This window comes from Trachypithecus francoisi, unplaced genomic scaffold (genome assembly GCF_009764315.1).
Source record: "Trachypithecus francoisi isolate TF-2019V2 unplaced genomic scaffold, Tfra_2.0 Lachesis_group1, whole genome shotgun sequence".
NCBI lineage: Eukaryota > Metazoa > Chordata > Mammalia > Primates > Cercopithecidae > Trachypithecus > Trachypithecus francoisi.
The window spans coordinates 105898290-105907433 of record NW_022681454.1 but is presented as its reverse complement, the minus strand read 5'-3'; the positions used below and the strand labels follow the sequence as shown (position 1 = coordinate 105907433).

Genomic DNA, 9144 nt, shown 5'->3' with positions numbered 1-9144 from the left:
GAGATGACATTCTTAAAGGTGGACCCATTTAGGGTTTTTCGTTTTAAACATTACCTAATCTGTTTCATCGTTGTGGTTTTGAATTATTTTGTTTCTGCTCTGGCCCCACTATCTGGGTAACTTTCTTTCCTGAGTCAGCAAGGGGCTAATGATAAAAGCCATCATAATTATTTAATCATGATCCCCTTTTAACTCCAAAATGACACTGCGCTGAACTGAAAAGCTTTTCTGAGTATCTACTAAATACCATATTTCATTTATAATGCTCACCTTTGTATGCAAGGAATGTAGACGTCACAGCTCCAGAATGGGCTCAAAACCATTTTGTCTGATTAATTATTCTGATAAAGACTTGATTCCCATAATAAATTGGACATAATTGAGAATACATTCATGAAAAGAGTGGGTAGATACATTTTTGCACAGAGTTTAATTTTCCAATTGTGAATGTCAGAGAATACAAAGTAAGTTTTCATGAACTGTATTACCTTCTCATGCTTTTTACATTCCTACGATATAGTGAAAGTTATTTTATTGCATGAATGCAAAATTAATGTCAAAATAATGAGGTTGCATTGAGGCTTACAGCAGGAAAACTAAGGAACTCAAAGGAATTTTTTCCTATCCTGTTAATTCTGGCCATAGCACCTAAAATGCCCCATACCCTCCTGCCAGTCAGCTGTGAGAAAAAGGTGGCTGGAAATAGTGAGGAATCAAGAAAAAAAGGTAAGATTGTGAAGTCGAGTTAAAGTCACCTAGGAGTGTCTTGAGTTCCCCTCCTCTCTCACTATCACCTTTACTTTCCAACTTGGAGTTAATTGCTTAAAAGAATAAAATTTTGATAAGTTAATAGGAAATTCAAGTTTTTCAAATTAATTTTTTATCATATTAATATTTGCATGTAGTTAAAATGCAAATGATATAAAGCCTCATATAGCAGTCTAAATTGGGTCAAAAATTTCAATTGGGTAGAATATAGGGTTACAGTATTGTAAACTTAACATAATTGGGGTGAGTCTAGTTCAGAACCCATCACCAATTTCTTCAGTTATACTGAAATTCATAATATTGTGAAATGTGTGGTCAAGGGGTTTTCCTAAAGTTCTAAATGTCATAATTAAAAGTGGAAATTTCCCTCTCACCTTTTCATACTTCCCAGCCATAATTTGCTTCAATATTTTGAACTCTTCCTACGGGTATTGACATTTTTAGATGATAATTCAGATAATTCTAATAGATTTACAGGGATCTGCAAGGGAGGCATTTAATTTTGATTAATGGCATAATGTATAGATAATTTGTATTTTTAGATAATATTTTGGAATACCTAAAGAGAGTTATATGGTTGTGATATCTGAATATTATTTACTGAACAGTTAAGTAGTATACTATAATTATGGTGTCTTTCTTGTATAATTTTTAATTAAATTTACTTACTCAGTTTTTCATATGTTTATCCTCAATTCTTTCCACACACACCATCAGATCTTTCATATATCAATTTATTTTCCAAACGCTCAAATATATCAGAATATTATCTATCTATAATGTAAATTTAAGCTTACCTTTAGTAGCAATTAATTAATATTAGATTTGCTGTACTCTGTTGTTATAACTCCCCCTGCCCCCAAACTGAGTCAGAAAACAACAGGGACTAGTCAATTTTAGAGTTTTATTCCATTAAATGACTGGGAAAAGTTCATTGCTTAATGTGCATTTTAACGACCTTAGACTATTATTTTAATTTTTGAAATTAGAATAAAAATAAAATTTTACTCTTGAAAGAGACTTCATTCATTCACTTATTTATTTTTTTAACAGATGTATTCAACAGATTTTTAAAACACTTATTCAACAGCTTTTGATTTACGAAAATGGCAGTTTCATGTGATTCAAATTAATGCTGTGAGTCTGGCACTCTGCTAGGCACTTGGTCATAACAGTTTTATTCAGTCTCTCACTTTACATAGGGGAAGGAAAAACAAAGCTGTCTATTGATAAAGATTATTTATTTTAAGAACAATAAAGAGTAATGCATTTCTAAGAGCTAAACAAAAATGCGATTGTTAGTATACGCATTAGAGGTTTATTTTCTGCAGCGTTATAGTTCCAAAGGCATTTCCTGATACTTTACTGTTCTAAATTTAAGCATGTTGCTGAAGTCCTATGTGACAGGTACTTAAAAGATGGAAAAAAAAAAAAAAAAAACCTCCCTAAAGTACAAACAAATAAAAACATTATAAAGTGAGAGAGTCTGAAATCATGCCTATTTATTTACATGTTAACGTGGAAAAGTCTTTAGCCTCCTGGGTAAATATTCATTACCTTAATTGGCTCCTGGCTAGTTAAGTCTTCAGGAGGATAAAAAAAAAAATAGCCTGTGGGTTAAATATATTTGCTGGAAAGTAAGAACTGGAATGAAAGCAACATCTGAATTTCACTCTGAAACCAGAAAATCTAATACAGTAGTAATGATTTAGTCATGCTGCTTTTTCCAGGAATGATCAATAAAAGAGGGGAAATCGAGTCCTACCTTGAGCCCTGGAATTCAATAAAAAATAAAGCATAAGAGCTGAAAAAGAAATCAGAACTATATTATTTGGAAGCACAGACTGGCAAGAGAAAGTCCAAACAGAGGAGTGTGAAGAGGAATGGAAAGAAACAAAACTGTTCCATTAAAAAGGTGTTTAAGGGGCTTATTCTCCCTCAGTGTGTATGCATATAAATTCCATTAGTGTTAATAGGAACTAAATGCATGACTCAAGAGGAGAATAGAGTGACTTGTGTACATATGGTTACATGAAGTCTAGGAAAAGTCTATTAAAGACGACAAAGGGCAGTTTAGGAGTCTAATAGACTTATAGGTATCTGCAAGAGAGGCATTTAATTTTAATTAATGGCATAATGCATTTTTCTTTTACTAAGGCCAAAAAAAAAAAAAACAAAAAAAACAAAAAAACAAAAAAAAAAACCTCATGAAAATGACAAAGGGAAAATAATTTTAAATAAGCCCAAACTTAGCTCTCAAAATCATGGCTTAATGCTAAGGAATATATTCTTGCACTCCAGGTGGTAAAATTGATCCCTTGTGTAAGGTTTGCAATTTACATTCAAATTGGAATATTGAGTTGTATGGAGAATTCAGCTCATTATTCCCAGCTTTCACTGTGTGTGTGTGTGTGTGTGTGTGTGTGTGTGTGTGAGAGAGAGAGAGAGATGAGAGAGAGAGAGAGAGAGAAAGAGAGAGAGAGAGAGAGAGATGAGAGAGAGAGAGACAGAGAGAGAGAGAAGTTGATTTCCATAGAAACTAAACTCTAGTCTTTGGTTATTTACAAAAGGGAGCATAATCAAGCCAGATTTTAAAAAATACATAATGGTGCACAAAGTAATAGATGGAAATCTCTTAACTGAGGGAGAAATCTGTTTCTAGGAGAATAATTTGAGATTTCTTTGCTGTAGTTAATAGTTTCAAGTAAACAATAAAGTTATTTACCCAAAAGAAATAGAAAACTAAGGATGTCTTTCTTTATAGAGAAAAGCTGGGGGTTACAAATAAAAAAATTTAAAGAATATTTATTTCGTATAAGCCATAAGAACATTGAAACCAGGAACATTATAATCCTCCACTTTATTCTTCATAATTCTATGTGTATTAAATAGGTGCTCAAACACTTATGTAAAGAAGAATGCATGAACATGAGGGTGGATTTGAAGAAAATGCAGTGTCTCACCTGAAGTGCTTTCTTTGAAGTGTCTCATCTATCTGCATTTGGAAAAAGTTGAATTTAGCACTGAGAAATGCTTTAGTGGGAAATTGAATGCCTAAGAATTTATATGATCTCTTTTCTAGTAAAAAGAACTACATTTAGGAAGAAGAACGTGAGTGAATTCTCTTTTGGGTAAATTTAATAAGAAGCAGATCTTAGAGGGACTCAGTATCATACACTTGCATTGCACTTTAATCTTCACTCTATGATGTTTTCAATATTATGGCACTGAAGTCATACTTCTTGCCGTGAACAAGTAAGTCTCTAATATTGCTATGTTATTCCCATTCACTTTGTTTTTAGTCATTTTAAAGGGTTCTTTATATTTTAGGATCTAATATAGCATGTTTTTTTTTGAAATATAAGGTGTATAAAATTTGTACATTCACCTACGAGCACCAGAGATGTGTGTGTATGTGTGTGTATGTGGCTGTGACTATATATCTATGATTGTTACTACCAAATAGCTCCAACTTAAGAAAAGTTAACTATGAGAAGTCTAAGGAGACTATACAGTGTGTAGTGCCATTTCTTTACTGACGATAGTGCATATCAGGTAGTACCAGAGGGGTGAATTTAAGTTTAGTGTAAATACTTATTAGTACAGGGAATGTAGGGATAGAAGGTGGGGATGGGAAGCCAAAAACTCTCTCAATATAGTGGGAGGCAGGTGAGCTGTATAGCATAAATGAGGAAATTTATTATGAGGAATTGTATTTATTTGGCATTACTTTTAATGGCAGAAACTGCAATTACTTTTGCACCAACCTAATAAAAGGGCTCTACAATACCAAGTGTGGTAGGTACATTGTTGCAACCGCTTTGAAAAACTGGGTGGCAATATTTATTAAAGCTGAACATTTGCAAATCATATGAACCAGCCATCTCACTTCTAGCAACAGAAATGTTTAGATATTTGCCAAAAGACTCAGGCAAGTGTGTTATAACAACATTTCTAATAACCAAAAAACTAGACTCAACCCCAATAGTCATTAATAATAAGATGAGTAAATAAATTGTGTTATATCAAGTAAATAAATACATATGGTAACAGAAATAAATAAACTACAGCCATCTGCAAAAATATGAATGAATCTCACAAACATAGTATTGAGCAAAGAAGTCAGATAAAGACAAGTCAGTATTGTTTAATTTTATTTATGGAAAGTTAATACAAAGCAGATCAAATTAAACTAGTAGGTCTCCAATAGGAAAAAGGAGAGGGATTGCGACTGTTTCTTAATCTGGATACAGGTTACACAGGAGTGTTCATTTTGTAAAAAGCTATAAAGCTGTACACTTACATTTTGTACAGTCTTCTGTTTTTGTATGTGTGTTAACCTTCAATAAAAAATTTACCCTCCTTCTCAAATAAGTATAGATTTTGTAGACTCTTGAAAACTACCTATAAAGGCAGAACTTTAGGAAGACAAGGTGATTCAGAGCTTCAAATAGGAAGAAAAGTTGGGGGAAGTATGCAGCCGATGGCTCCAATCTGAAATCACTTAGGGGGATAGAATTTGTATTTGAGTAAAACCTTAGGTCATGATGAATCACAATATAGACTGATATCCAAAAGATCTGAGGAGACTTAAGCTTGAGTCAGAATAGATACAAATAAGCATCTGGTACTTTGTCTGATAATGGATATCAAATAAGACCAAAGGTAGGGACAGGCTGAAATGCCAGAGTTTAAAAACTAAAGTTTCGAGGTAGGAGCGGTTTGTCACACAGTAGTTTGGAATGGTCTGCCAAACTCTGCTTGGGTTTAAATGACTCTTGTCCAGGAGTGAGAGTGTGGCAACTTTATATGGGTTATAATTATATAAAAGGCTAGAGAAAAAGACTACATGATGTAACATTTTATTTATAAGTCATTTACTCATATATAGTCATGTCTTGTATGTGAAAATCTCATTTTTCAAACTATGCTGGGACTTCTACATGTAAAACATGGTGTAACAAACACACCAGCTTTTATTTACTCATTTAATTCTTAGTCTCCTATCAATGTAGGGTTACAATTAAGACTGACAAAGACCCCAAATAAAATTCTTACTGATTTATGGATTATTTGTGCCTTAGTCCATTCAGGCTGCTATGACAAAAATACCATAGGCTGGGTGGCTTAAACAGCATTTATTTCTCACAGTTCTGAAGGCTGGGGAGTTCTAGATCAAGATGCTGGCAGATTCGGTGTCTGGTAAGGGCCTGCTTCCTAGTTCGCAGACTGCTGTCTTTTCCCTGTGTCCTCACATGGTAGAAGGGGTAAGGAAGCTCTCTGAGGTCTCTCTTATAAGGGCACTAATCTCATTCATGAGGGCTGCATCTTCATGGTCTAATCACCTCCCAAAGGCCCCAGTGTCTATTATCATCACACTGGGGGCTAGGATTTCAACATATGTATTTTGAAGAGCTACAAATATTCAATCCATAACACTATATAAAGAGAAGCAATAATAAAAGCTAACAATTATGGAGTAGTTGCTACATAACAGGCACTGTTCTCAATACTTTACCTATGTTATTTAATCTTCACGGCTACTTTGAAACTTAGAGGAAAAAGCACATAGTAGTAAAGGACAGAGCCAGGGTTCAAGGCCAGGTTAGTCTGACTTCAATCTTTCTGCTGTGTTATTCTGTCAACTATATTTAGCCATCAGGCATAAAAATGCTTTGAAATCTCAATGAACATGCCTGTAGGTTTCCCTTAGTTCAGTCCTCAGCAAAAAGAGGTTACCCTTATACCCTACTAGGCCTCTTTTCAATTATGAGAGCTGGAGCATATCCACAGAGCGTAGGCAGAGGTAGATGGGTAGGGCAGTGGGAGATTTTTCACTCCAGGAAAGACCAGGTGACCAGCTGTCAAAGACAATATAGTACACAGCTCTCACACACTTGAATAGTGCCCCTTACGATAAGATTCTTTCTCTGTGCTGCCAGGTTTCAGCTCTTCCCACTCCTGAAAGGTAAGCTCCAGTTTCCCCTTTTGTCACTCTTGGTGCAAGCTCCAGTAGCTTAATTTATTTCCCCAGTAGTCCATAAAAATAGAGCCCAAAGTTTTCCTCTTTTTGGGAGAACAAAGAAGGGTGAGTCTTTGTGTGTGTGTGTGTGTGTGTGTGAGAGAGAGACGGAGTCTTGCTCTGTCACCTAGGCTGGAGTCCAATGGTACAGTCTCAGCTCACTGCAAGCTCCGCCTCCCGGGTTCAAATGATTCTCTCGTCTCAGCCTCCTGAGTAGCTGGGACTACAGGCACGTGCCACAATGCCCGGCTAATTTTTGTATTTTTAGTAGAGTCAGGGTTTCACCATATTGGCCATGCTGGTCTCGAACTCCTGACCTCGTGATCCGCCCACCTTGGCCTCCCAAAGTGTTGGGATTACAGGCGTGAGCCACCGTGCCTGGCCGAGGGGTGAGTTTTTAAACATAATTTCTTCTTCTCTACTTTTCAGGAAAGAGTTTAAAAATTCACGGTTGTGCAGTAGTGCTAGCGGCTTTGTGGTTTGGTCCTCAGACCTGGCAGCCGCCACTGGTGGTGAGCTGCTAGGAAGCCTCTGTTGGTGAGCTCGTTGGAGCTTGAACCCATTGTCATCCCTCTGACTCACTGGCAAAAACAAAACAAAACAAAACAAACAAACAAAAAAAAAGTTGAAGCAGATTGCCCAGGAAAGGTCTTCATTGGTGGACTTAGTACAGAAACAAGTAAGAAAGCTCTTGAAGTAGTATTTGGCAAATATGGACGAATAGTGGAAGCACTCTTGAGGAAAGACTATGAAACCAACAAATCAAGAGGATTTGCTTTTGTCACCTTTGAAAGCCCAGCAGATGCTAAGGATGCAGCCAGAGACATGAATGGAAAGTCATTAGATGGAAAAGCTATCAAGGTGGAACAAGCTGCCAAACTATCATTTGAAAGTGGTAGAGGTGGACTGCCTCCACCTCCAAGAAGTAGAGGCCCTCCAAGAGGTCTTAGAGGTGGAAGAGGAGGAAGTGGAGGAACCAGGGGAACCCTCATGGGGAAGACACATGGATGACGGTGGATATTCCATGAATTTTAACATGAGTTCTTCCAGGGGACCACTCCCAATAAAAGGAGGACCACCACTAAGAAGTGGGAGTCCTCCTCCTAAGACATCTGCACCTTCAGGACCAGTTCGCAGCAGCAGTGGAATGGGGGGAAGAGCTCCTGTGTCACGTGGAAGAGATAGTTATGGAGATCCACCTCGAAGGGAACAGCTGCCCTCTGGTAGAGATGGTTATTTGTCCCCAAGAGATGATGAGTATTCTACAAAAGAGAGCTATTCAAGCAGAGATTACCCAAGTTCTCGTGATACAAGAGATTATGCACCACCACCACGAGATTATACTTACCGTGATTATGGTCATTTCAGTTCACATGGTGACTATCCATCAAGAGGCTATAGCGATAGAGATGGATATAGTCATGATTGTGACTATTCAGATCATCCAATGGAGGTTCCTACAGAGATTCACATGAAAGTTATGGTAACTCAGGTAGTGCTCCACCTACACGAGGGCCCCTGCCATCTTATGGGGAAGCTGTGGCTACGATGATTACAGCAGCTCACCTGACAGATATGGTGGAAGTCGAGACAGTTACTCAAGCAGATCTCCACTCAAGGGGTGGTGATCGAGTTGGCAGACAAGAAAGAGGGCTTCCCCCTTCTGTGGAAATCCTCAACGTGATTCCTACCGCAATTCAAGCTGTGGAGCACCAAGAGGTGGTGGCCGTGGAGGAAGCCAATCTGATAGAGGGGGAGGCAGAAGCAGATACTAGAAACAAACAAAACTTTGGACCAAAATCCCAGTTCAAAGAAACAAACAAAAAGTGCAAACTATTCTGTCATAACTACCCAAGGACTACTTAAAGGCAAAATTGTGTTACCTTTTTTAAAATTCCCTGTTAAGTTCCCCTCCATCATTTTTATGTTCTTGTGAGGAAAAAAGTAAAACATGTTTAATTTTTTTGACCTTATTTATTTATTGTACTTTAAGTTCTAGGGTACATGTGCACAACGTGCAGGTTAGTTACATAGGTATACATGTGCCATGTTGGTTTGCTGCACCCATCAACTCGTCACTTACATTAGGTATTTCTCCTAATGCTATCCCTCCCCCAGCCCTCCACCCCCCGACAGGCCCTGGGGTGTGATGTTCCCTGCTCTGTGTCTAAGTGTTCTCATTGTTCAACTCCCTCCTATGAGTGAGAACATACAGTGTTTGGTTTTCTGCCCTGGTGATACTTTGCTCAGAATGATGGTTTCCAGCGACATCCATGTATCTGCAAAGGACATGAACTCATGCTTTTTTATGGCTGCATAGTATTCCATGGTGTATATGTGCTACATTTTCTTAA

At 37.3% G+C, this 9144-nt stretch overlaps 1 pseudogene; it reads left to right on the top strand.

The window, feature by feature from the left end:
- The first annotated feature begins 653 nt into the window (after positions 1–653).
- Positions 654–8710, top strand: LOC117084930 (annotated as a pseudogene).
- Positions 8711–9144: the final 434 nt, after the last annotated feature.